At 33.7% G+C, this 26,654-nt stretch overlaps 1 long non-coding RNA gene across 1 annotated transcript; it reads right to left on the reverse strand.

Moving 5' to 3' along the window:
• Window positions 1–886: 886 nt before the first annotated feature.
• Window positions 887–4,983, reverse strand: LOC141379270 (uncharacterized). The gene is made up of 3 exons (XR_012395784.1): window positions 4,224–4,983; window positions 1,457–1,493; window positions 887–1,356 (listed from the first exon to the last, which is right to left on the reverse strand). It is a non-coding gene; the product is annotated as an uncharacterized lncRNA (long non-coding RNA).
• Window positions 4,984–26,654: the final 21,671 nt, after the last annotated feature.

A 26,654-nucleotide genomic window follows, 5' to 3' on the forward strand; every position in this document is an offset into this window, starting at 1 on the left:
TCATGGTGGGTGTTGGTAAGGTGCAGTCATTATGGCGCTTTCAATGGGCTCCCATACGTGGATTTAGAACATCAAATCCACTTATAGTGCTGAAGTTCCCCCTGAAGGGGAACTTTCGAGGTTACTAAAGTAACCCTTCGTTCCCCGAGGAGGGAAACGGAAGCACTATACTCCGTCGCCATAATGACTGTCCTTTAGCTGTTAAAAGTCTCTTCAGCTTAAAAAGGATGGCGTTTGCTGGCACCAGGTGTGCTTATATGCTCAGTTAATTGGCGATGCAGCACACCTGCGCAAGCTTGCGCTGCCAATTCATTGCTTTCATTGGCCCGTTCAATAATCTTTCAGATGAGTAGCTTCTGAACCGAATCCTCCCATACGTGGATTTAGAACATCAAATCCACTTATAGTGCTTCCGTTCCCCTCCTCGGGGAACGAAGGGTTACTTTAGTAACCTCAAACGTTACTGCACATGTTTTAACAAGTAAGCGTTAGATTACTTAGAAATGTGATAAATTTGTCTTAGATACTACAAGTACGTCAAGATTGTCATGAGAATACATTTGTTTTGTCTATTGTGCAGTTTTAAACAACATGAATAAGTGTTAAATTTTATATGTGTCTGTTTGAATTCCTCTTTTGGCATGATAGCAATGTGGAATAACTTGCAACATAACTCCATAGTGATAAAATGAAGACATTCCTTTATTTAATCTTGGAATAAAAATCCCAAAAATAAAATTCAATCGTCTGGTTATGAAGCACAAACTAGCATTCAAAAAGAATATACTTTTAATAATGTAAACCCGTTACATGACAAATTATAACATGATTAAACTGAATAAATCTTTAAATTAAGAGTAAAATTAAGACCAAAAAAATGTAAATACATATTTAAAAAAATCACATTTAATGGCATTGTTTCAGAACAGTAACTAGAAAGTTGTGGACTCCATAGGTGTCAGTACTTTAAGATATTTGCCAATACAAATTTTTCACTAGAAGGCCTAAGTCTTTATAATAAACTAAAGAGTTTCCCTTTGGACCGGATACCGGCAATAGCTTAGATGCCTTAAGATCATCGGGGTCAATTGTTCTGTTGAAAAACTATCATCATAGACTTTGACTCATCAATTGTCATATTGTCACAGTTAGGCCAGAGGCTCAGCGTAGTTCCTTTTTGAAGTTCTTTATCATAGACCATAAGAATTTCAGAGAAAAATACTCCGACTGCTTCTTTTTTAGGTAAATTCTGAAGCATCCAGTGATTACAATTGTCGCCGACTTTACTTTTTGCAGAGACTTTGACAACGATACTGTATTTCTGTGTCCTGGGTGAAGTGAAGCTTGTATTTGTTCCTGTGAAGCAAAAACATAAATACTCACGGTCAGATTATCTAATCACTTTCAAAAAAAATATCAACTTTTCATTAGATTAACATTGGTGTGAAATTCTTACCTGTGAACCTGACAAGCCAAATGTGCTGTGCGTGATCCTGTAAAAATAAATCAATAAAACTGAATTAAAACAATGTTTAAAGGGTCAATCCTCTGCATTAATGAACATTAATCATATCGTTTTGTTTTGTTTTGTTTTGTTTTGCAAGATTTTGATCTTAGGATTTCCTCTAAAATAAGAAGCAGTCTAGAGTCAGTTCATGCCATTATACTTTTGCAATTAATAATGCCCCGTTATTATTTGGGATTAATCTATAAATGTTTACTATTGATGATAGATCACCCAAGTTTAGTGTTTTGTCTTAAGTCACTTTAAGCTTCTGAAGAGTAAAGAAATCAATATTTGGTGAATTTTCAGTCACAGCTAATAAAGGCATCTGTCATTTTGGAGATTGACAATACTTTTTTCTTTACTTTTTGTAAAATTTTGATCCAATGACTTTCTCTAAGATGAGAATCAAATTAGAGTCAGTTCATGCTATTATATTTATGTAACCAATAACTCCCTGCTTCTTATTATTTGTGATTGATCTTTATGTTTTTGAGCAAAATGTAATTTAAAACTTAATGGTTTTATTCACTATTAATGACAGATCACCCATGCTTAGCGCCTCTTCTTAAGTCAGCTTTAGTTTAGGCTTCAGAAGAGTGAACAAATCAATATTTGGTGAATTTTTGGTCACATGTTATGAAAGCATCTGTCATTTTGAAGACCGACAATACTTTTTACTTGATATTCAGGAGATTTAACAGTTAAGTTTAGCACATTTTCTTAAGTCAACTTTAGTTTAAGCTTCAGAAGAGTGAATAAATAAATATTTGGTGAATTATTAGTCACAGCTAATAAAACCATCTGTCATTTTAGGGATTGACAATACTTTTTTCTTTGTTTTTTTGTGAGATTTTGAACCAACGACTTCCTCTAAGATGAGAATCAATCTAGAGTCAGTTCATACCATTATATTTATGTAATTAATAATTCCCTGTTTCTTATTATTTGTGATTAATCTTCATGTATTTGAGCAAAATGTAATTTGTTTCATGGTTTTATTCACTATTAATGACAGATCACAATATGCTTATCACCTTAAGCTTCTGAAGAGTGAAAAAATCAATGTTTAGTAAATTTTTAGTCACATCTAAAGAAAGCATCTGTCATTTGGGAGATTGACAATGCTTTTGACTTGATATTCAGAACATATATCACCCAAGTTTAGCATATTTTGTTAAGTCAACTTTAGTTTAGGCTTCAGAAGAGCATAGAAATCAATATTTGGTGAATTTTCAGTCACAGGTAATGAAAGCATCTGTCATTTTGAGGATTGGCTATTTTTTGTGAGATTTTGATCCCATGACTTCCTTTAAGATGAAAATCAGTCTTGAGTCAGTTCATGCCATTCTGTATATGCAACTAGTAACTCCCTGCTTCTTCTTATTTGTAATTAATCTTCATGTGTTTGAGCAAAATGTCATAGATTTGTTTACTATTGATGACAGATCACCCAAGTTTAGTGCCTTTTCTTGAGTGAACTTTAGTTTAGGCTTCAGAAGAGTAAAGAAATTAATATTTGTTGAATTCTCAGTCACAACTAATGAAAGTATCTGCCATTTTGGGGATTTACAATACTTTTTACTTGATATTCAGAAGAAATATCACCTAAGTTTAGCATATTTTGTTAAGGGAACTTTAGTTTAAGCTTCTGAAGAGTAAACAAATCAATATTTGGTGAATTTTTTGTCACATCTAATGAAAGCATCTGTCATTTTGGGCATTGACAATACTTTTGACTTGATATTCGGAAGTAATGTTATCAGAACGTCATACAATACAACAAATACTAACATTTTATTCAAAACCCAAACCTAAAAATCTGGTAAACCCAGAAAATTCTCAAGTAGTTTTGCAATTGACTTCATATATTTTATTATTTACCCCCATATGTATTCTCATAGCTTTAAATAGACTTTGTTTATTTAAAATTTCAAATCCAGTCAGAATTGGGATTCTTTCACGTCTTTACAAACTTTTTTAATCATTTTTTAAAATCTTTTGTATGAATGTTCCCTTTAAAAAAGACTCAGATTCAGAAAAAGCTTTATTGCCAGGTATGTTCGCACATACAAGGAATTTGTTTTTGTGGCAGAGCTTTTACGGTGCAACAGAATTACAGAGACATGACAATAAACAGATAATAAATATATATATATATATATATATATATATATATATATATATATATATATATATATATATATATATATATATATATATATATTTAAAGTTCTTTTATTGTACCCTAATAAGTATTACAGTTGAAATCAGAATTATCTAAATTATTATTTTTCTCCAATTTATGTTTAATAGAAAGAAAAACATTTTAAGATATTTATATACATAATATTTTAATAAGACATCCCTAATAACTGATTTCTTATATCTTTGCCACGATCATAGCACCTAATATTTCAAGATACTAGTGTTTAGCTTAAAGTGCAATTTAAATGCTTAATTGGGGTAATTAGGCAATCATTGTATAACAATGGTTTGTTCTGTAGACAACCAAACCATATATATCGCTTAAAGGGGATAATAATATTGACCTTAAAATTATTTTAAATTAAAAATTGCCTTCATTCTAGCTGAAATAAACAAATAAGAATTTCTCCAGCAGAAAAAAAAAATATTATAGGAAATACTGTAGAAATTTTGATTCGTTAATCGTTATTCGGAATCGTTATTCCTGACCATCCTAAACCCCCCCTCTTACCTGAGATGTTTTTATCCAGATAACACTTCCGGCCACGACCAGTGTGAAGACCACCAGCAGACCCATGAGCACCTGGACAACAGTGTGTGAGCAGACTGGCAGCTGGCGCCTGCTGTTGGAGACCTGTGCCTCAGGATTTTCCACATCATAGATTAAAGCAGATGCCACCATGTTGAATGAAGGAGAGTGAGATGTTGTGTGAGGATCCCTCCTGTGCTCTTGCCTTTTTATCCCATGGATCTGCCCACTAGATTCCCTCACTGAAACCAAACAGACTTCAACTACTGCTATGGCATGCTTCCAATGAGCCAGGAGATTAGAGCGAGAGGGAGAGAAAGAGAGAGTCGGGATTGCCCAAACACCCACGCACTCGCATACTGTAAGCATGTTCATCAGGAACTAAAAGAGCGCCACAGAGAAGAAATCCATTACAGTCCATAAAGTGTTGTTTTATGGGGCTATAAAAGACAATAAGAGCCATCCAGCTGTTCAACTACTTTCAATCTGCACAGCTTCACAAAACTAGATGAAGGTGACAAGTAAACAGATTCATAACAAATAAAAAGTTGTTAAATGTTTGATTCTAATTGACTGAACAGGTATGCAATTATTTTCAGATAAAATGGACAAGTAGTTCCAGAACGGTGATGAAATGTAATATGTTTTAATATGCTGATTGATTGTATGTTATTTTACACAAAAAATTTGTGAATTAATAGTTTTACGTATTTTGTGATGCATGTATTTATTTTTTATTTGTGCTTTTGAATCACATTATGAGACCTTCATCTTTCTTCTGAAAACATTCACCCTTAACCATTTCAGGCTCAAATTAAATTTTAGAAACAGGCAAAATCTATGCTTTTAACTGTTGCAAATCAGCAATGCCTGCCTTGAGAGGGTTAAAAAGTTTGGAAAAGTGACTTTTATGAAGTCTTTTAATAGTTTAAAGTGATATATTGTTGTATATTTGCTGCAAAAACCTTGCTGCTAGTGCATTTTCTGCTATTTAACAGATTTGTTTATTTATATAAAATTTATTATACATTATATTCCTTTAAACTACTAAAATGTCAATAAAAGTCAATTTGTTGAACTGTAAAGTTAAATTTTTAACATCAAAAGTCGACAGAGCAGAGATCAAGGTCCCATTATGAAATTCACAATCGTAAATAGACGGAAACACAAAAAAATATAGAAATTGTCAGATTGTCAGCCTACGACTGTCAGAAATTGAATCCAAACAAAACAGAAGACACTGGATGAGATGTGTAAGAAACTACCGTTACAAAAAGTAGTGAAGTGAAGTATACTCAAGTAATGTTGACAAATATTTTAAGTACTCTTCATGTAGTAAGTATATGAACATCTTTGTTGTAGGGTTGCACGGTTTACCGGTACTATAGCAGTATAGCAATACTATGGCTCCAAAATACTGGATTTGGTAAAGTCACTGAAATACTCACAAGTTTGTGCAACAATAGGCTTTGAATAATCTGTGGAGTAAATATTTGAATAATCTGTGGAGCACTTTAAGGTTGCAGAACTGTGTAGAATTTGCGTAGAACAACAGCAACAAAAAAAAAAAAAAAACATTTTAGGTGAAGTGGGGTGCACGTAATACTTTTTGGCCTTAAGGGAATTATGTAGGCCTATTATAACATCAAATATAGTATTCATTCATTAATTTTCTTTTTGGCTTAGTCCCTTTATTAATATGGGGTCACCACAGCGGAATGAACCACCAACTTATTCTAAAAAAATCTAAAATCTTCAAAAAAAAAAAAAAGGTTTTCAAAATTGTCCCAAGACAGTTGTTTATTTGTTTCAGGTCAATTCTGAAAGGTGAAAGGTTTTGTACCACTTTAAATCTTGATAACTGTATCCTTGTAAGTGAAGTACTTGAATATCATTTATTCATTTTCTTTTCGGCTTAGTCCCTTTATTAATCTGCGGTCGCCACAGAGGAATAAACTGCCTGCTTATACAGCACCGGTTTCATGCAGCGGATGCCCTTCCAGCTGCACCCCATCTCTGGGAAACATCCATACACACCCGTTCACACTCGAACACTATGGACAATTTAGCCTACCCAATTCACCTCTACCGCATGTCTTTGAACTGTGGGGGAAACCGGAGCACCCAGAGGAAACCCACGCATATGCAGGGAAAACATGCAAACTCCCACAGAAACGCCAACTGAACCAGTGACCTTCTCGCTGTGAGGCAACAGCACTACCTACTGCACCACTACATTGTCTTATTTGAATATCTCTCTTGATATATAAAAGTACACTTTTAAGTGAACTAAAAGTGTAATAAGCGTAAACGTTAAGTGCACAAGTACACCATATAAGTGAACTTGCGAGTATAGTAGTCCTGTAGTTATTTTTACATGATACATTCAGTAAACATTCAGTTTTTGAAAGTACACTGACATATACTCACTAGTTTATTAGTTTTATACTGCAAATATTATTTTTTAAGCCGAGTTTACATCTTTGATGTGAAGGGATAGAGGTGAACATTTTAAAAAAGAGTGCTATTGGTCCATATTTTAAATGTCTGTACACTGAGGTCATGTTTTTAATCTTCCATTGGTCTCACACTGTCATGTGATGCAATTTCGTGGATCAGAATTCACCAATCTTGGACTTTGCAACTCAAAAACAGTAAATCATATCAAAGGAGCTTGCGTTTCCACTTTGTCGTATTTGCGTTCGTATGGATGGAAGTCTTTGGGGTTGAAAGTGCAGTGTGACCACAGCTTTAGTGTGATCTTAGTTTACTAGTAGCGTTTTCTTACATTTCAAGTGTTCTGTTAGTATACTCTTTGTTAAGTAGCAGTTTCTGCAATACTGCAAGTGAATTTGCAAGTATTCTGCACTCTTAGTCAACTAGAAGTTTAATAGGACACTCAGTCAAAAGTGTAAAAAGAACTACAAATCAAAGATACTTTATAATATTTACATATGAACAAGTATGTCAAATAAACTAAGAGATCTGCTGAGGCACATTTTCATTTGGGATTAACATTGATTGAAAGCATCTTATGTTGTTTTAAATGACATCATTCTTTCTTATTTGTCACAATCTGCAAACTATACTTTTGTAGAAGTGCTTTCTGAGAAGTGAAGAATATGATTTCAAAAGAATCATATTGTTTGGTCAGTATCAGAGAGCAGGTGCTCGTTTGTGGCTCTTTGAATGCGTTTTATCATGAGCGTTTATGCTTTGAAAGCAATCCATTTGAATGTGTTGAATGCAGACTCGCTTATCACTTTAAAGACCCTGTTAAAACTTGCATTTACTGTAGCATCATTCACTTGTAATCAAAGTGCATCTTTAAACCACTGTAAAACCATATGTTATTAATTTAATTAATTGATTTTTTAGAAATTTAAGTGGGCTGAACATAATACAATTAAGTTGTCATGAAACAAAATCAATAATCATGTTGTTTTCGCTTATTTTAAATAAGCATGTACACTGTAAAAAAATGCTGGGTTCCACACCATTCCTTCAGGTTTTCACAACACAAATCAGTGAGTTTACCTTAATAGTTCTTGCAAATTTAAGTGGATTGAACCATAAAAAAAGTTCTGCCAAAAAGGCCTTAAGAATTGTGTTGTCCAAACTCTTTTTAAATAAGTAGTAATTTCTGAGATTACACTGTAAAAAATGCTGGATTAAACACAATAGACCCTTTTCCTGATTCCGGGTTTTTCAGTAGCAGATCTCATCATAGTTGGAAAAACGTAGAGCGCAGAGAATGGGATTCGTTCATTTTCTTTTCAACTTAGTCCCTCTGGGAAAGAATGGGAGAAAACAACAATTATTATTATTATTTTTTTTACAATCTTATTTGCTATAATAAACAAAGAAAAACCCAACGGTGATGTTGCAAAGACTTTTAGAAAAAGAAAAAAATTGTGTGAGACTGATGATGGCAGCCAGAGGAAAGAATAACATCAAATTTGTTGTCCTGTCCCACAGACGCTGCATTAGAAACCCCTCACACGAGCGGTGATTATTTTTTAATTTTTAAATTTTTTTGTAGTTTGAAGCAAAGATGATTAATACATATAAATATTCACATGTTTTTTTAAATAAAAATATTAAACACTTTAAAGGATTTAAGATGCTGATGGCCATTAAACGCGTCATAACAGGTTTGTAAAAAGGGTCCATTGATTTATGTTGACACAACATGAAGAAATTCATTCATTTTCTTGTCGGCTTAGTCCCTTTATTAATCTGGGGTCACCACAGCGGAATGAACCACCAACTTATCCAGCAAGTTTTTACGCAGCGGATGCCCTTCCAGCCACAACCCATCTCTGGGAAACATCCACACATACACACACACACACATTCGTACACTACGGACAATTTAGCCTACCCAATTCACCTGTACAGCATGTCTTTGAACTGTGGGGGAAACCGGAGCACCCGGAGGAAACCCACGCGAACGCAGGGAGAACATGCAAACTCCACACAGAAACGCCAACTGAGCCGAGGATCGTACCAGCGACCCAGCAACCTTCTTGCTGTGAGGCGAACGTGCTACCTACTCCGCCACTGCGTCACCCACATGAAGAAATTAAGTTACCTAATTAGTTTTTACAAACTGAAGTGTATTGAACATAAAACAATTAAGTTTTCCCAATTAAATGTCAAGAATTGTGTTGTTTCAGCTCATTTTAATTAAGTAGTTTAAACAAGCAACAAAAACATGTTTTTGAGTGTAGAAAGGTGCCAAAATCTATGATATGTCACATGTAAGAGAATCTTTTAAAGACATAGTTAAATCACAATTCATGCACAACTCAATGGACAGCTCTTGAGATTTTTGATTGACAATTGATTTAATTGTTAATTTTTTTATGTTCAATCAACTCAAATTTGTAAAAAATAAATAAATAAATAAATAAATTTAACTTAATCGGTTTGTGTTGGGACAACATGAAGAAATCGTGTGGAACCTAGCACGTTTTACAGTTTTGATATAATAATAATAATAAAGGTAACCCTATTTAATTATGCCAAAAAACAACTAAACTATAGCAACAAAATTCAGTAATAACCATCGGCTTTGGGCGTTTTAATTAAAAAATGTATGCTCACAAAATGTAAGTTTTGAACAAACTGCTTAATTATTTCAGAAAAGTTTCTGTTACTTAAATAAATCAATACTTTTAGCATGCTTGACATTTTTAAAAAGGTAAGCATGCTCCATTACAAGACTCCGTGGATTGGTTTATGGATTTAGGCATAGAGATTATGTAGATGGCCTTTCAATGGAATGACAGAAGAGTCATCATGTGATTGTAATGGAAATAAAGCATGCAATACATTCATGTGATCACACTTGCAAAAATGTACTTCTTTCTTGTCAACCCACATCAACCACACAAATCTTATGCCTTCCGATAAAATAAAAAGTAATTACAAGGAACTCCGGAAGAAAAGGGAAGCTGTCTAAAATCAAATACAAAAAAAGAGAAGTACTCCAGTAATGGCTTGCTTTTCTGGAAGGACTATCCTTGTCAGCATGGATCTGAATGTACAAACAAAATTCAGTGTTTGTGAGCACAGCAAGTTTCCTTTATAAACAACAAACTAATGCATCAAATGTACAGTAATACATGCTATTAATAAACATTTGCATGCTGAAATTCGATTGCATGTTTGGCACAAATCAATGGTGTGGGCAGAGGAGTGAAAATAAATTACAAAAGAGAGCACATGAAAAATAATGAGAGGGGGAATTCTCTTTGATTGTTGCATCATACTACAGCGAAACCTTTTTTTACTACCGGAGATCTGTTTCATCATCACTAAACAACTGTGTTGTATCAGTGTTTCATCACCAGTCAGAACAAAAAGGCAAACGACTGAACTCCGCCCAGAGAAACACCCACCCACGCAGCGCACATGTGCTGCGGGCACCTCCTACACACACACACACACATACCACACATGGAGACACCAAACGCTCTGCCCACAATCAGCAGATCCTTTCATTACTACACAAACACAGCCTGCACGTTGACAATGTCAATGAAAAGTATTTTTATTTCTCTGAAGTCTTCGTTTCGGGCTGGTTATACTACTGATAAAAAAAAATAATCTCTCTATTCACAAACAAACAATATTGTTTTAGGAAAGATTTCAAACTTTAGTCCTAGTGTTTTTTTTTTTTTTCCTTCTCTTTTTCTTATTACAATGGGATTATTACAAAGTGTATAAACAGGTGGGATATAAAGAATAACTCGTAGATTTAAAGAAAGCAAGAGAGAGAGAGAGAGAGAGAGAGAGAGAGAGAGAGAGAGAGAGAGAGAGAGAGAAGTAAAGCATTTAGATGGAAAAACATTCAGGTCATTGCTTCCATTTTTGCAAACCCGAAAAGAAAGATAAGGCATAGAGACAAAATATTAGGAACATCTGCTGTCCTGCATAGACTGTGCTGAGTTTCGGGAAACTTTTTTCGTGTATAACCTGTTGTTGTTTTTTTGTTTTGTTTTTTTCTTTTCTTTTTTTTTTTTTTTGTGTGGCCTTCATGTTCAAGAGTCCACTCTACCACGATATGAGAAGTGAAAATGCAGACAATATGAAAGCATATGAAACTTCTGTGGAAAACGATGACTGAAACTGAAGGTGATACTGATTACTGTCTTTTTGAACCAAATACCATCAAGGCTTGTATCACTGACATTAGTATGAGATGCAAAAACCTCTATGTGGCATCTGAAATTGTATAAATTTTTCTCATCCTCCTGTGTTTACGTTTAATTTTTTCACATCACGTTTGTACATTTTTACATTAAGGGCCATGAAAATAGCCTATTCTTTTCCAGGCAAATAAAATTATTTATAACAATGCTGAATATAATACTTAAATATCTGAATATCGCAACAAAATCTATTATTAAAAACAAATAATAACAATATGCTTAGCTTAAGCATATTATACAACCTATTTTCTGATAAAGTGAGCTGTTGTAAAACCAAAAATCTGGCATTTACTTTTACAAGACTGACAAAGTACAAAAGAAAAGTATTTTCATGACAAACCTAAATGCATTTTGTAAACATATATTATAATTATGATTGCTGCATAGTATAAACAAACAAACAAAAAAGTTGGGACATGAAAAAAAAAGCCACATTTAGTAATGTAAAATTGCAAAGAATTTCTAAAACACTTTAATTTAATGTGGCATAGTTACATGTTCCATACACTTACTATAGTAACTGTACTGAATTGTGCATTATTTCATGTAACTAACACCAAAACAGCCCACATTCTAACCCCAACCACATAGTAAGTACATGCAATTAATTTATATTAATTAATATTACTATTAATATTACATAAAATCATACCTGCTCCATGTACTTACTATAGTAATTGCAATGAAAAATACACAACTAACACTAAACAATCAACATTCTAACCCCAACCACAGGTATTAATTAATATGAATTCATTAATATTACTATTAACATTGCATAAAAGTTCCCTGTTCCATGTAATAACTATAGTAATTATAATAAAATGTGCAAATGTACATGTAACTAACACTAAACAACCAACATTCTAACCCCAGCCAAACTGTAAGTGCATGCCATTAATTAATATTAATTAATTAATTAATTCTTTCATTCATTTTCTCTTCAGCTTAGTCCCTTTATTAATCTGGGGTCGCCACAGCGGAATGAACCGCCAACTTATCCAGCATATGTTTTACGCAGCGGATGCCCTTCCACGCAAATGCAGGAAGAACATGCAAACTCCACACAGAAACCGCAACTGACCCAGCTGATGCTCGAACCAATAATATTAATTATTATTACTGTTTACATTAGATGAAATTATACCTGCTCCATGTACTTATTATAGTAATTACAATAGAATGTACATATTTACATATAACACTAAACCTTACCTACATTTTAACCCCAATCACATGGTTGGGTAATTAATTAATTTTACTATTAACATTACATGAAAGTTGCCTGTTCCATGTAATAACAATAGTAATTGTAATGAAATGTGCATATTTTCATGTAACTAACACTAAACAACTCACATTATATCCACAACCATATGTAGTTAGTCTATATTGATTTATATTACTATTAATATAGCATGAAAGTTACCTGCTCCATGTACTTACTGTAGTAATTATAATGAAATGTGCATATTTATATGTAACTAACACTAAACAACCAACATTCTAACCCCGCCACAGAGTAATAACATGCAATTAATTGATATTAATTATTATTATTGTTATTATTCATATGCGTTTATACCTGCACCATGTACTTACTAGTAATTAATGAATTGTTCATTATAACACTAAACAACCCACATTTTAAACTCAGCCACATAGTAAGGTAATTCATTAATATCAATTATTATTAAAATTAATATTACATGAAATTATACCTGATCCATGCCCTTACAGTAGTAATTCTAAATAATTGCGCATAACTACATGTAACTAACACTGAACAACCCACATTCTAACTCCAACCACATAAGGTAATTAATTAATATTAATTTATTATTATGATGATCAATATATACTTCCTGTTGCATGTACTTAATAGAAATTACAATGAAATGTACATATTTACATGTAACTAACACAAAGCATCCCAAATTCTAAACCCCAGACACACAGTAAGTATACTTGCTATTAACTAATTATTACTAATACTAATATTACATTAAAATATACCTGCTCCATGCACATACTACAATAATTACAATAAATTGTGCATAATTACATGTAACTAACTATAAATCCACATTCTAGCCCTAACCACATAGTAATTACATGCAATTAATTGATATTACTCAGCCACTGAATGAATAGTTACACTTTACTGTACATCACCTTAAAATGAAGTGTAACCAAAAAGTCTATTTAAAACATTGTGAAAAGATTCAAGGAATACAGAAGAAATCCAAGAAACATGTCATCCTGTAGGGGTATTTACGGCCCTGTTGGCTAGTACTACTAAGGAAATCCTGTTACAGTGACGCATCAAGAAATGCAATTTGAGTCTGTTTTTAGAAAGCTGTGCATCAGTTCAGTAATGCTGCGGGTTCTTTGGCCAAAAGTCATATTAGATTGTCAAAAAGACAGCAGAAATGAGTTGAATCTAAATTTCAACTGACTTCTGAAAACAGCGAACATTAAGTTTTTAGTCTCAAAGACTGAAGGGAACCATTTAGACTTTCATGAGCGTCTGAGGCACAAGTATACAGTATATCAGGATACTGTACTTAGGTCAACTCTCATTCTGTATGTGCTGCAACAGGCAGAACCTGATTTTTTTTTTACCAAAATGCAACATGTCCTCAGATTAACATCTTTGTTGATTCTGGAACAATTCCAGCCAGTCATCCAATCAGAGTTTACAGTTAATATCAGGTTTAGGCTTACAGATAGGGTTAGGTGCTTCTGCATCATGATTTCCATCTAATTTTAGAAATAACTTTGTTATGTACAGTAAATGACTTTCAATAAATTCAGATAGGACTGTCATTATTTTTTTTCAAAGGTTACTGTTTACAATAAGGTTTCATTAGGTAATGCTAATAAATGTACATTCGCTGGCCACTTTATTAGGTACACCATACTAGTACAGGGTTGGACCCCTTTTGCCTTCAGAACTGCCTTAATCCTTAATGGCAAAGATTTAACAAGTTACTGGAAATAATCTTCAGAGATTTTGCTCCATATTGACATGATAGCATCACGCAGTTGCTGGAGATTTGTGGGCTGCACATCTATGATGCGAATCTCCCGTTCCACCACATCCCAAAGGTGCTCTATTGGATTGAGTTTTGGTGACTGGGAAGGCCATTTGAGCACAATGAACTCATTTTCACATTCAAGAAACCAGTCTGAGATGATTCACTCTTTATGGCATGGCGTGTTATCCTACTGGAAGTAAGTATGGAAGCCATATGAAAATAAGAACACTGTGGTCATAAAGAGATGGACATGGTCAGCAACAATAGATTTTTCCAAGGCATCCCCCATCCTTCTGTGTTTCCTCTTTTAGACTCTTCTACAATGGTTGGAAAATGTTGTTTCTCTGCAACTTCTATAAACAAAACAGTACAATCTTTATTTCTTAATGGAATTGTATCAGTTCTAAATGTTATTTTTTTATTGGAATTATTTTGTTTCAGATATTGATTGGAGAAAAAATGAGGCTCATCACAAATTGCTACTTAATAAAAAATAAGGTAAAAGAAGTTTCATTTAGAATTTTTCACCTTACACACCCAGTCAATATTCTCTTAGTAAGATGTAAAAAATATATTGAAACTAATTGTTCATTTTGTAATTAGTAATCTAGTCCCTAGTTCACTTATTTTGGCAATGCAGTTATTCTAATTTGCTTTGGAAAGGTTTTTCTCTTTTTGTAATTAAGAATGTTAATAAAGAAAATTGTTCATTTTCCATACCATGGGAAAATGTTTTGTTTGGTTTTGTTAATTATAAAACAGAAGCTATACATAAAAAATAGTAAAAAAGAGAATATATTTTCTTAATCTTCTTATTAACAAAATTGTTTATACATAATTGTAAATTTTCAAACCAAAAACCTTTTTTTTATATTATGCTTACTGAAATGCAGTATTACGTTGAAACAGTTTCTAACTCTTTTACAAAAAAGGCGTTAAAAACAACTTGTCATTTATATAAGCTTTTTTAAATGTGTAATGTATATACAGCTTCTGTTTGTTTTTTTTTTTTTTTTCCAAAAAAGTTTTTTTTTTTGTCTTTCTATTTATTTTTTATAATGTACTGTGATTGTATGTTCTCATTTTTCGCATGATAAAAAAATAACTAAAATTACTCAGGTAGGCTGTGACGTTAACACAATGCTCAATTGGTACTAATCAAGCGGCAGCCTCCTGCTCTCCCTCGTAATATGCTAATATGGAAGTGACTGAAACTGCAACTCATTGACTTACCTTTGGGGGCTGGCTCCATGAACTTTATTCATTCATTCATTTTCTTGTCGGCTTAGTCCCTTTATTAATCCGGGGTCACCACAGCGGAATGAACCGCCAACTTATCCAGCAAGCTTTTACGCAGCGGATGCCCTTCCAGCCACAACCCATCTCTGGGAAACATCCACACAAATTCACACACACACTCATACACTACGGACAATTTAGCCTACCCAATTCACCTGTACCGCATGTCTTTGGACTATGGGGGAAACTGGAGCACCCGATGGAAACCCACGCGAACGCAGGGAGAACATGCAAACTCCACACAGAAACACCAACTGAGCCGAGGTTTGAACCAGCAACCCAGCAACCTTCTTGCTGTGAGGCAACAGCACTACCTACTGCGCCATTGCCTCACCCTCCATAAGCTTTAGATATTCAATAATAATAATAATAATAATAATAATAATAATAATAATAATAATAATAATAATAATAAACATGATGCTCAATTGGTACTAATCAAGTGGCAGCCTCCCGCTGTCCCTCATGAAGCTAATACGGAAGTAACTGAAACTGTAATTCATTACCTCACATTTAGAGGCTGGCTCCATAAACTTTAGATATTCAATAATAATAATAATAATAGTAATTTATTTATTTATTACAATTGAAATTCCTGCTTGTTTACATTAGTTGATGCACCGTGAGTTAACATGCACTGACAATGAATTACTTTTTCATCAACTAACAGTGATAAAGATGAATGAATTTTGTATTGAATACGTGTGGCCCATAATGGAAAAAGAAAATCAGACTCAGACGACCACAACCACTGATGGCTGGAGTGAAAGTTGAGTGCTCTTGTGTGCGTGGGTTTCCTCCAGGTGAAGAAAATCTTCAGATGTATGGTGCTAAGAAAAGAGAAAATGTAATTCAATTACATAATTACAGTTCACTTACTCTGTTTACCCTTTTGAACTTCTAGGTAAGTGGTTCAGAAAAATGCTTTTGTTGTGATTGACAGGTATCGGCTATGCAGCTCATACAAATACCAGAAATAACATGTACAAGATTGAAATGCCATACATACTTTTCCAGTGTGTACAGACAGAAACTATGTCAATTATTTGCATCTGTAAATCATTTAGCTTTTTAGATTCCAGCAAAGAACGATTGTCAGAATCTAAAGTGGAGGCTGAGAGATTGTGCTTTAAAAGATTCAGCGTGAAATTCAAGTGAAATTCAACATAGTTTTATCATGTAAACAGAGATTACAAGTCACAAGAATGCAAAGATGGTGTAATATAGTGAAGATCAACGTAATAAAAGTATCCACAATAGGGGTCTTTAAAATGATTATTCCAATGGAAATATGATGGCTGATTTAACACTGTAATGCGTGGAAATTTCCACAGATTATTGAGGCCACCGTTCATTAAATCTATTTATTTACTTTGTAAATGTGTAAATATATATGTATTCTGTTTTTTATTCATTCAGTCAAAGCAAAGGCTGTGAATACTAATGTACATATAAGTATTTTAATATTATTTATTCTTTTTTTTTTTTTTTTTTGGTAAAAACGATTTGCTAAGATTTCAATCAAACTTCTTTCACATTGTCATTATAGGCTATTATTCGTAGAATCTGCAGAGAAGAAGAATGTCAAACTCAGTCTAGTTCGGAATAAGGCTGCAACATAAAAAATTTGAATGAAGTGAAGCCCTGGTTATATTTTCCAGTGTTCTGACATTTCATCCTACAGGCCAGATTGATCAACATGCACAATTAGAATTTAATGTTGCATTGTTGTCAACAATAGACGCATCATGTTTTACTTTTGGATTTCTTTTTTTGTTATCCAAGTTGTTTGTTATCCGAGTTGACACTCTGATAAATGTATATATATATATATATATATATATATATATATATATATATATATATATATATATATATATATATATATATATATAGGTTTCACACAATTCTTTCATGTTATTCCAACTGAAATCAAGTTAATCGTTTTTACAAATTTAAATGGTTTACACTCATTTAAATGTCCTTCTGTGTTCTTGTGTTGATATGTATATACCGGTATGTATGAATGCATGTGTGTATGTATATATGTATGTATGTATGTATGTATGTATGTATGTATGCATGTATGTATGTATGTATGTGTGTATGTATGGATGTATATACAGTGGGTAATGTAAGTATTCAGACCCCCTTAAATTTTTCACTCTGTTAAATTGCAGCGATTTGCTAAAATCATTAAAGTAAATTTTTTTCCTGATTAATATTCACACAGCATGCCATGTTGACCGAAAAACACAGAATTGTTGGCATTTTTGCAGATTTATTCAAAAGATAAACTAAAATATTAGATTAATATTAGATAAATATTAGGTTCCGTCGAGTGGTGGCTTTTTACAACTTTTGGCTAGCTCCAGGAAGGGACCCTGCTTAGTATGTAGTAGAAACAGCCTTTTGCTTCATCTATTCCTCCTTGCCAATCCTCTCCAGTTCTGTCAGGTTAAATGGTAAACATTGGTGGGCAGCCATTTTTAGGTCTCTCCAGAGATGCTCAGTTGGGTTTACTTCAGGGCTCTGGCTGGGCCATTCAAGAACAGGCACAGAGTTGTTGCCAAGACACGCTTTCGTCATTTAAGCTGTGTGCTTAGGGTCATTGTTTTGGTAAAAGATAAACCTTTGGCCAAGTTTGAGGTCCTGAGCACTCTGGCGAAGGTTTTCGTTCAGGATATCCTTGTACTTGGCCGCATTCATCTTTCCCTCGATTGCAACCAGTCGTCCTGTGCCTGCACCTGACAAACACCCCCACAGCATGATGCTGCCACTGCATGGCACTGCTGGGACTGGTACTGTGCAATGTCTGGTGTTCTCTGCATGCAATGCTTAGAAATAAAGCCAATAAATATTATATTGGTCTCATCAGACCAGAGAATCTTATTTCTCACCATGTGTCTTGCACTGAGGAGAGGCTTCCGTCGAGCCAGTCTACTATAAAGCTCCGACTGGTGGAGAGCTGCAGTGATGGTTGGCTTTCTGCAACTTTCAGCCAGCTCTTGAAAGAGCTCTGGTCGTTTCATATGCCTTCTATTTAAGGATCATGGAGGCAACTGCTCTTAGGAACCTTAGGTGCAACATAATGTTTTTGTAACCGTGGCCTGATCTGTGCCTTGCCACAATTCTGTTTCTGAGCTCTTCAGGCAATATCTTTGACCTCATGATTCTGCTCCGACATGCATTGTGAGCTGTAAGGTCTCAACTCAGCTGGACTCAAAAGAAGGTGTAAAAACATCTCAATGAGTAAAATATACAATTGAGGTCAGAATTAATAGCCCTCACCCCCTTTGATTTAGTTTATTATTCTTTTTAAATTATTCTTTTTTTATGTGTGCTGGCCAGTTTGTTATTAGCTTAATAAATGACAATAGGCTACATTTCTTTTTGTTTTTTCTAATAATATATGATGTAAAAAAATGTATTTTATTTATTTATTTTTTTCAGATTTATTTAGCCTAAATCTATAGGAAATAATATTGGTACATCAAAAAGTGTGGTTATGATGACCATTCGACAACCTAATCCAGCTAAAACTAGTGCTTAAAATTTCACTAAAATTTACATTCATAATCAAATGGAGAAAGAGGCAAATACAGTAACTGCAAAATAACAAAAAATCCACCTGTCAGGTTTTAGACCATATGGGGCACAGCATGTGTATTAGGATATAACTCAGGTTTTTGAACACACTTCGTTATTATTGTTCATTTATTCATTTGCTGGAAATTAGAACTGAATTTAGAAACAAACGGAATTAATTATTTATAGGCTAATTGATGTCTGTGGCTACAAGGTTTCCCTATCCATGAGAGCGAAAGTGAAACTAGATTATGAGATGCCTTATCTCTCATTCGCGCGCAGTAGATGCTCTGTTTAACTGTTTTCTTGCTAGTGAAATGCTCAGTTTTTCCACTTACACTTACTTTATGTCATGTAAATAGCAAATTTAATGTTTTTAAAAACAACTTAAATGTTTTATGTACAATCCACTTAAATTTGTGAAAACTAACTAGCTAACTTAACTCCATGTTTGCCGAACACAAATCCATTGTGTGGTAAATTTTTCTTTTTTTTACAGTGCACAGCCTTAATGTCAGATTTTCCAGATGCTAGATTGCAAACCTGATATAAAATGATGAAAATGCTGACACTGAATGTCAGTGTTCCCTATTAATATAAGAGAAATGAGAGTCTTTACATCATTCCAATAGCAAAAAGAGAAACAATTCTGCTGAACTCACTTTCAACTATACTTTCCTCCTGACCTCCTGATTATGAACAATAAAAAACAATGTATGACAGTAAATCCAGTAAGTTATCATAAGTTAGTAATGATATTCAAGGGTGCAATTCTGGTCTGAAAGGTCAGAGGTAGGGGGGGAGGGATAGGGGGCTGTTAGTAATTGTTAAATCTAAAAAAGTTATATGCAGTAATGTGAAAAAAAACCTACATTTCAATATTAATTTATTTTTATACAGTTGAAGTCAAAATGATTAGCCCCCTTTGATTTTATTATTATTTTTTAAATATTTCCTAAATGATGTTTATTAGAGCATAGAAATGTTCACAGTATGTCTGATAGTGTTTTTTTTTCTTCTTCTGGAAAAAGGCTTTTTTGTTTTATTTCGGCTAGAATATAAGCAGTTTTAAATTTTTTAAAAACCATTTTGAAGACAAAATTATTAGCCTCTTTAAGCTATATTTTTTTCGATAGACTTCAAAACAAACCACTGAGAACTCTTGATCTTCACAATATATTGTCGCACAGGCGTTTGGATTATACTGACAAAACTTGGATTCGATCTGATAAAATTTCTAGGAGAAGTTTGTTACAGTGTAAAACATGTGTTTTCCTGTTGCCAGCAAGGTGGTGCCATGACTAGAACTGGATTTTGGCACGTAAACGTCTTCAGGTCAGGACTGTGGATTTTAAGGTAGATCAGATAATGCATGCTTGAGTTATAGCAGCTTCTTGTTCCGTGGCAAAACATCAAAGTTTGTGGGGCCACCACAGACATGCGCTTTGACGAAAACTTTTGATCTTTGCAATTTAACATCGTCAAGGCCTTTAGATGAAAATACCCAATTTTGATGTTGATCTGATAAAAAAATCTTCTCTGAAATTCTAGAGAAGTAGAAGAAGAAGAAACAGAGCAATGTAGGGACCCACCATAGTTGCTCGTACCCTAAAGCTTAACCATTTAGGACGTTTCAATTGTTTCCCATTGGATTAAAATTTAGTGGTTTTAACATACTATCAAAAAATACCAATAAAATCAAAACAATTTCCATTATCAGCAATGAAAACTATTACTAACTTTCTGACGGTTTAAATTTTTAAGCCTTAAAAACATTTGGTTGCATCAATGGCATAAATCTCATAAAAAGTTCAATTAGGCGTCTGGAACGACATAGGGAGGGAAAAGCAATGACAGGTTTCCGTGTTGTGTAAACTGAATGAATCAAGAGCTTTTATGAGAATTGAGAGTGAGAGAAGGTTTTGCTTGTGTAATCTAACTACAGTAATTGTGTGTGAGTAACGAGTCTATTGAGTGATTTTTACTGAGAATAGTTGTGCAATGTGTGAGACTTTTAAGTGGTTCCCCGCTTATGCATCAAAACAACTTTTAGCTCTTACAGTATAGGAGAAAGGGTGATTACATTAATATTGATTAATTTAATGTGTGTATGTGAAAGTTAGCAAATAGGCAGTGGCATTTTTGTTTGTTAACATGTATATTTATGTAAAGTCTGATGTTTTTTGAAATACAAGAGGTCACTAACTTTACTTTTTTACGGAACTGTACATAAAACTGGCCTATGGTGTGACATAGCACAAATAAAGAAATAAAAAAAACTCTTAATAATATACAAATAGCATGAGAGCATATTACCTTCATTGTTGATCAGTTGTCTAGACATAGTGCTATTTATTTAAATTAAATTATTAATATATATATTCATATATGAAACTGTATATATATATAACTATATATATTCATAAATGAATATTCATTCATTTTCTTTTCAGCTTAGTCCCTTTATTAATCCGGGGTCGCCACAGCGGAATGAACCGCCAACTTATCCAACACATGTTTAACGCTGTGGATGCGCTTCTAACTGCAACCCATCTCTGGGAAACATCCATACACACTTATTTACACTCATACACTATAGACAATTTAGACTACCCTATTGACCTATACAGCATGTCTTTGGACTGTGGGGGAAAACCGGAGCACCCAGAGGAAACCCATGTCAACGCAGGGAGAACATGCATATTCCACAGAGAAAAGCCATCTGACACAGCCGAGGCTCGAACCAGTGACCTTCTTGCTGTGAGGCGACAGCACTACATACTGCGCCACTGTGTCGCCAATATATAACTATCTTAGTTTTAGTAATTCATTTATAATAACTGATTTATTTTATCTTTGCTATAATGACAGTAAATATTATTTGAGACTAGATATTAGATATTTACTAGATATTTCAGACACTTCTATACAGCTTAAAGTGACATTTAAAGACTTAACTAGGTTAATTAGGTTAACTAGGCAAGTTAGGGTAATTAAGCAAGTCATTGCAACAGTGGATTGTTCTGTAGACTATTGAAAATAATAGCTTAAAGGGGCTAATAATTTTGACCTTAAAATGGTTTTAAAAGAATTGATAACAGCTTTTATTCAAGCCAAAAAAAAACAAATAAGACTTTCTCTAAAATATCAAATATTATCAGACATACTGTGGAAATTCCCTTGCTCTGTTAAATATCATTTGGGAAATTTTTCAAAAAAAAAAACTTTTTGCCATTTTCACTAGCCACAATTTTTTTGTTGGGAAAATATAGTTTATACGCATAAAAATTTGACTAACACAAAACTTTCTTGATTTAGATTTTGTGTTATGTTCACATCCATTTAGTTTTTGTTTGTGTCGTAAGAGCTTTCTAAATGGGCATGAGCAAATGGGACATGGGTTCATAGTGTCGTATCATAGCTTTTATATTTCACATGACTTGCAGAGCCAAAAATTAAGGATGTACCAAATTTATTTTTGACCACACCAAAAATAAATAAATTTTTATTTCTTAGCCACCAATTTTAAATGTATCAATACAAGCTACATATACAGTTGAAGTCAGAATTATTAGCCCCACTTCGATTTTTTTTTTTTTTTTTTTTTTTAATATTTCCCGAATGATGTTTAACAGAGCAAGGAAATTTTCACAGTATGTCTGATAATATTTTTTCCACTGGAAAAAGTCTTATTTTGTTTTATTTCGGCTAGAATAAAAGCAGTCTTGTATTTAAAAAAAAAAAAAAAACATTTCAAGCTCAAAATTATTAGCCCCTTTGAGCTATATTTTTTTGATAGTCTACAGAGCAAGCCATCATTATATAATAGCTTGCCTAATTACCCTAACCTGCCTAGTTAACCTAATTAACCCAGTTAAGCCTTTAAATGTCACTTTAAGCTGTATAGAAGTGTCTTGAAAAAATTGTAGTCAAATATTATTTACTGTCATCATGGCAAAGATAAAAATAAATATGTTATTAGAAATGAGTTAATAAAACTATTGTTTAGAAATGTGTTGAAAAAAAATCTGCTCTCCGTTAAACAGAAATTGGGAAAAAAATAAACAGGCGTGAATAAATCAGGGGGCTAACAATGCTGAATTCAACTGTATCTGCATACTGTACTTTTTATTTGACAAAACAATTATTAAAAAAAAAAAAAAAACATTGACATTTAGAAAATACTATTGTCATGTATCTAAAACTATGCACAGTAATCTGTCCTGGCTAAAGGTCTCAGATCACCAGTTAACTAAACATAAATAGGGAGTTAATCACCTATTGAAGCAATGTTATTATTAAAAATGATAAGTAAACCATATTAATAAAAATAACTGTAAGCAAAAGAAAGCAGATAAAAACCATACCGTGTGTGACAATAAAACATAATCACATGCACAAGGTTAACCTTGGACCTGTTAAGAATCTGTTCAAAGAATGGGTAAAGCGAAAGCAACCAGTGCTGCTTACAGAAAGACAAACCTGGAGCTCTTGAAAGCAGCAGGAGTCAGATTGTGGGTGCATGAGCATAACAGCATGTTGGGTAAGTTGGCATTTCTTTGTGGAGTTTGCATGTTCTCCCCGTGTTCGCATGGGTTTTTCTCCGGGTGCTCCAGTTTCACCCACAAGTCCAAAGACATGCGGTACAGGTGAATTGGGTAGGCTAAATTGTTCGTAGTGTATGAGTGTGATTGAGTGTATTCCCAGTGATGGGTTGCAGCTGGAAGGGATACATGTAAAACATGTGCTAGATAAGTTGTCGGCTCATTTCGCTGAGATAACCACAGATTACTAAAGGAACTAAGCCGAAAATAAAATGAATGAATGAATGATTTTACAATTGTCCCCATGTTTCAGTCAGTCCTGTCACTTTGCATTTAATATAAAATGCATGCAATACAAAAGCTTAAAAGTCAGGCCCTGTGTGTGTGTGTGTGTGTGTGTGTGTGTGTGTGTGTGTGTGTGTGTGTGTGTGTGTGTGTGTGTGTGTGTGTGTGTGTGTGTGTGTGTACACATATACATGTATTAGTTATTTTTACTTTGACATTTTGACATTTCTAATTGGTTGATTAGACATGTGCGGTAACAAGCAGTTGAACTGGTGAACCTAATACAGTGGCAGGATAAAAGGTATATTATATTTTAAAATCATTATTTTATATATATATATATATATATATATATATATATATATATATATATATATATATATATATATATATATATATATATATATATATATATATGCTAATTTCTAATGAGCCAATTTGGCTTGAACATGGAAGCATGGATCCATCCTGCATTGTATCAACGGTTCAGGCTGGTGGTGGTGGTGTAATGGTGTGGGGGATATTTTCTTGGCACACTTTGGGCCCATTAGAACCAGCTGAGCATCATGTCAATGCCACAGCCTACCTGAGTATTGTTGCTAACCATGTCCATACCTTTATGACCACAGTGCGCCCATCTTCTGATGGCTACTTCCAGCAGGATAACGCACGTCATAAAGTGTGAATCATCTCGGACTGGTTTCTTGAACATGAGAATGAGTTCACTGTACTCAATTGGCCTCCATAGTCACCAGATCCCAATCCAATTGAGCACCTTTGGGATGTGGTGGAACTGGAGATTCGCATCATGCATGTGCAGCCCACAAATCTGCAACAACTGTGTGATGCTATCATGTCAATATATTGTAAACCAAAAACGCTGAGGAATTTTCCAGTACCTTGTTGAATCTATGCTATTAAGGATTAAGACACTTCTGAGGGCAAAGGGGGGTCCAACTCAGTACTAGTGGCCTGTGAGTGTATATTGTTTCACTGATATTCTGCCTTAATATAACCTTTCCCCAAAAGTTTTGCATTTAATATGCTTTCAATATGCTTTTTACATTTATTTTGATGCAGACAGCAAAATGGGGACTGACCATCTTTTAAAAGGTTTAATGAATTGCTAAAATTAATGTAACAGATATCTAGTGACTTAAAAATCACCACACACTTTTCATGTAATCATATTGTTTTTTAATCGTTTGTTTTCATGCTACTCCATAGTTGTTTTCTCACATTAAATACGCTTCAATTCCCTATTGCTGTATTTAGTTCTCATTTAGGTCAAAGAACTACGGTAGACCTACATGTGTCCTTAGGTGGTTATCCCATACCATAATGACATGTTTCTCCCTTTCTCTGGGGATCATTGAGAATTAAGGGTCAAAAGTAACTACTGTATCTTTGAGAAATCTAGGCTTCCACATCATCGCCTTTGTAAACACAAGGGATTTCCTTTGAATGACGTCACAATCATGCAATCGGGAACCTCGGCAGGGAAGTATTGCAGAGGTGCATTTACACAAACATGGGAATGACGAATGTGCTTTCACTTCAGAGTGAAAATGGAAGCAAAGGGCATGTTGTGACAGCAAATTCTAATAGGGCTTAAATAAGATTTTCCGGATAAATGAAACTCTCAGTATATTAAAGGGATAAATCACACAAAAATTAAATGTACTCACCCTTTACCTTTAAAAATGTTGGAAACCTGTAACCATTGACTTCCGTAGTAATTTTTATGCTACTATGGAAGTCAACGTTCACTGAATTGCAGCTTTCCTCAAATGATCTTCCTTTTGTGTTAACAACAGATGAAGTAGCTTATAACTAATATTAATAGTATTTGTGGTGAACTTTTCCTTTAATGCTTGTTAATGTCACATAGTCAGATTTGCACACATTAAGGAAGGATGCCTGTACTCGCTTCTATTTCATCATTGTAACAGACCACTGTCAGCCTAATAAATTATGCAATCAGAAACATTCAGTCTTCAAGAGTCGACACTATGAACTTCATAAACTGATAAGAAGTCATTTATCAGGGTTGTAAACATGATAGCTTTCTCCTTTCACAGTGGACTTTGGTATTTCATTGGTTTTGTTTTCTCATGAACAAGCATGGTTCACAAATGAAACTGTGCTGTTGATTTACTCAGCGTGGGTTCCCAGTGGTAATAAAATTCTGGAATATAAAAAAAGTCTATTCCAGACACTGAAAGTGAGAGAATTTTATATTTTGTTTTTGTGTAAGTCGTAGCAAATAATTCTGGCCTTGATTTGGCATAAAGATGGCAAAGCAGACATTCATCTGGCACTGGCAACCAGCATAGGGCCAAACATGGCCCAGGATTGGCAGAGGTGGCACAGTCTTTAAGGCGGGATGCAAGGAATGGGCCAGATGTCAAATGTATTATTTTGCCCAGATGTAAAAAAAAAAAAAAAAAAAAAAAAAGATATATAGACCCACATTTAATTTATTTTTCAAGTAAAAACATATTTTGCTGCACAAAGTAATTTTTCATCTTTCTGTTTGCATATTCTAATGCCTTCATTTTAGTCCAGGAAACAATCAAGATTTAGTATTTATTGTTTCCTGTATGTTGGAAAAAATAACAGAATTTAACCTACACTATATATTGGTAACACTTTATAATGACTACACACTATGAATCATTTATAGCATCTTGTGAATTCATTATTTGTTAAGCTCTAACTTTACATTTAGTGCGTAAACTGCAGCTACAAATGTTGTATTCTTGACTTAATACCACATTTATGACGTGCTTTATAATTGTACATTCATAATTTGTGTCTGGTAGATTTTTCATTACTAAATGCAGTATTGCATTATTTATAAACCAGTTGTTTTTAAGAGTAGCTGAAGGGGTTTAAGATCATTCAGAATTAGTAAATGATTAATAAACTATTAAA

This window comes from Danio rerio, chromosome 20, assembly GCF_049306965.1.
Source record: "Danio rerio strain Tuebingen ecotype United States chromosome 20, GRCz12tu, whole genome shotgun sequence".
Lineage (NCBI taxonomy): Eukaryota > Metazoa > Chordata > Actinopteri > Cypriniformes > Danionidae > Danio > Danio rerio.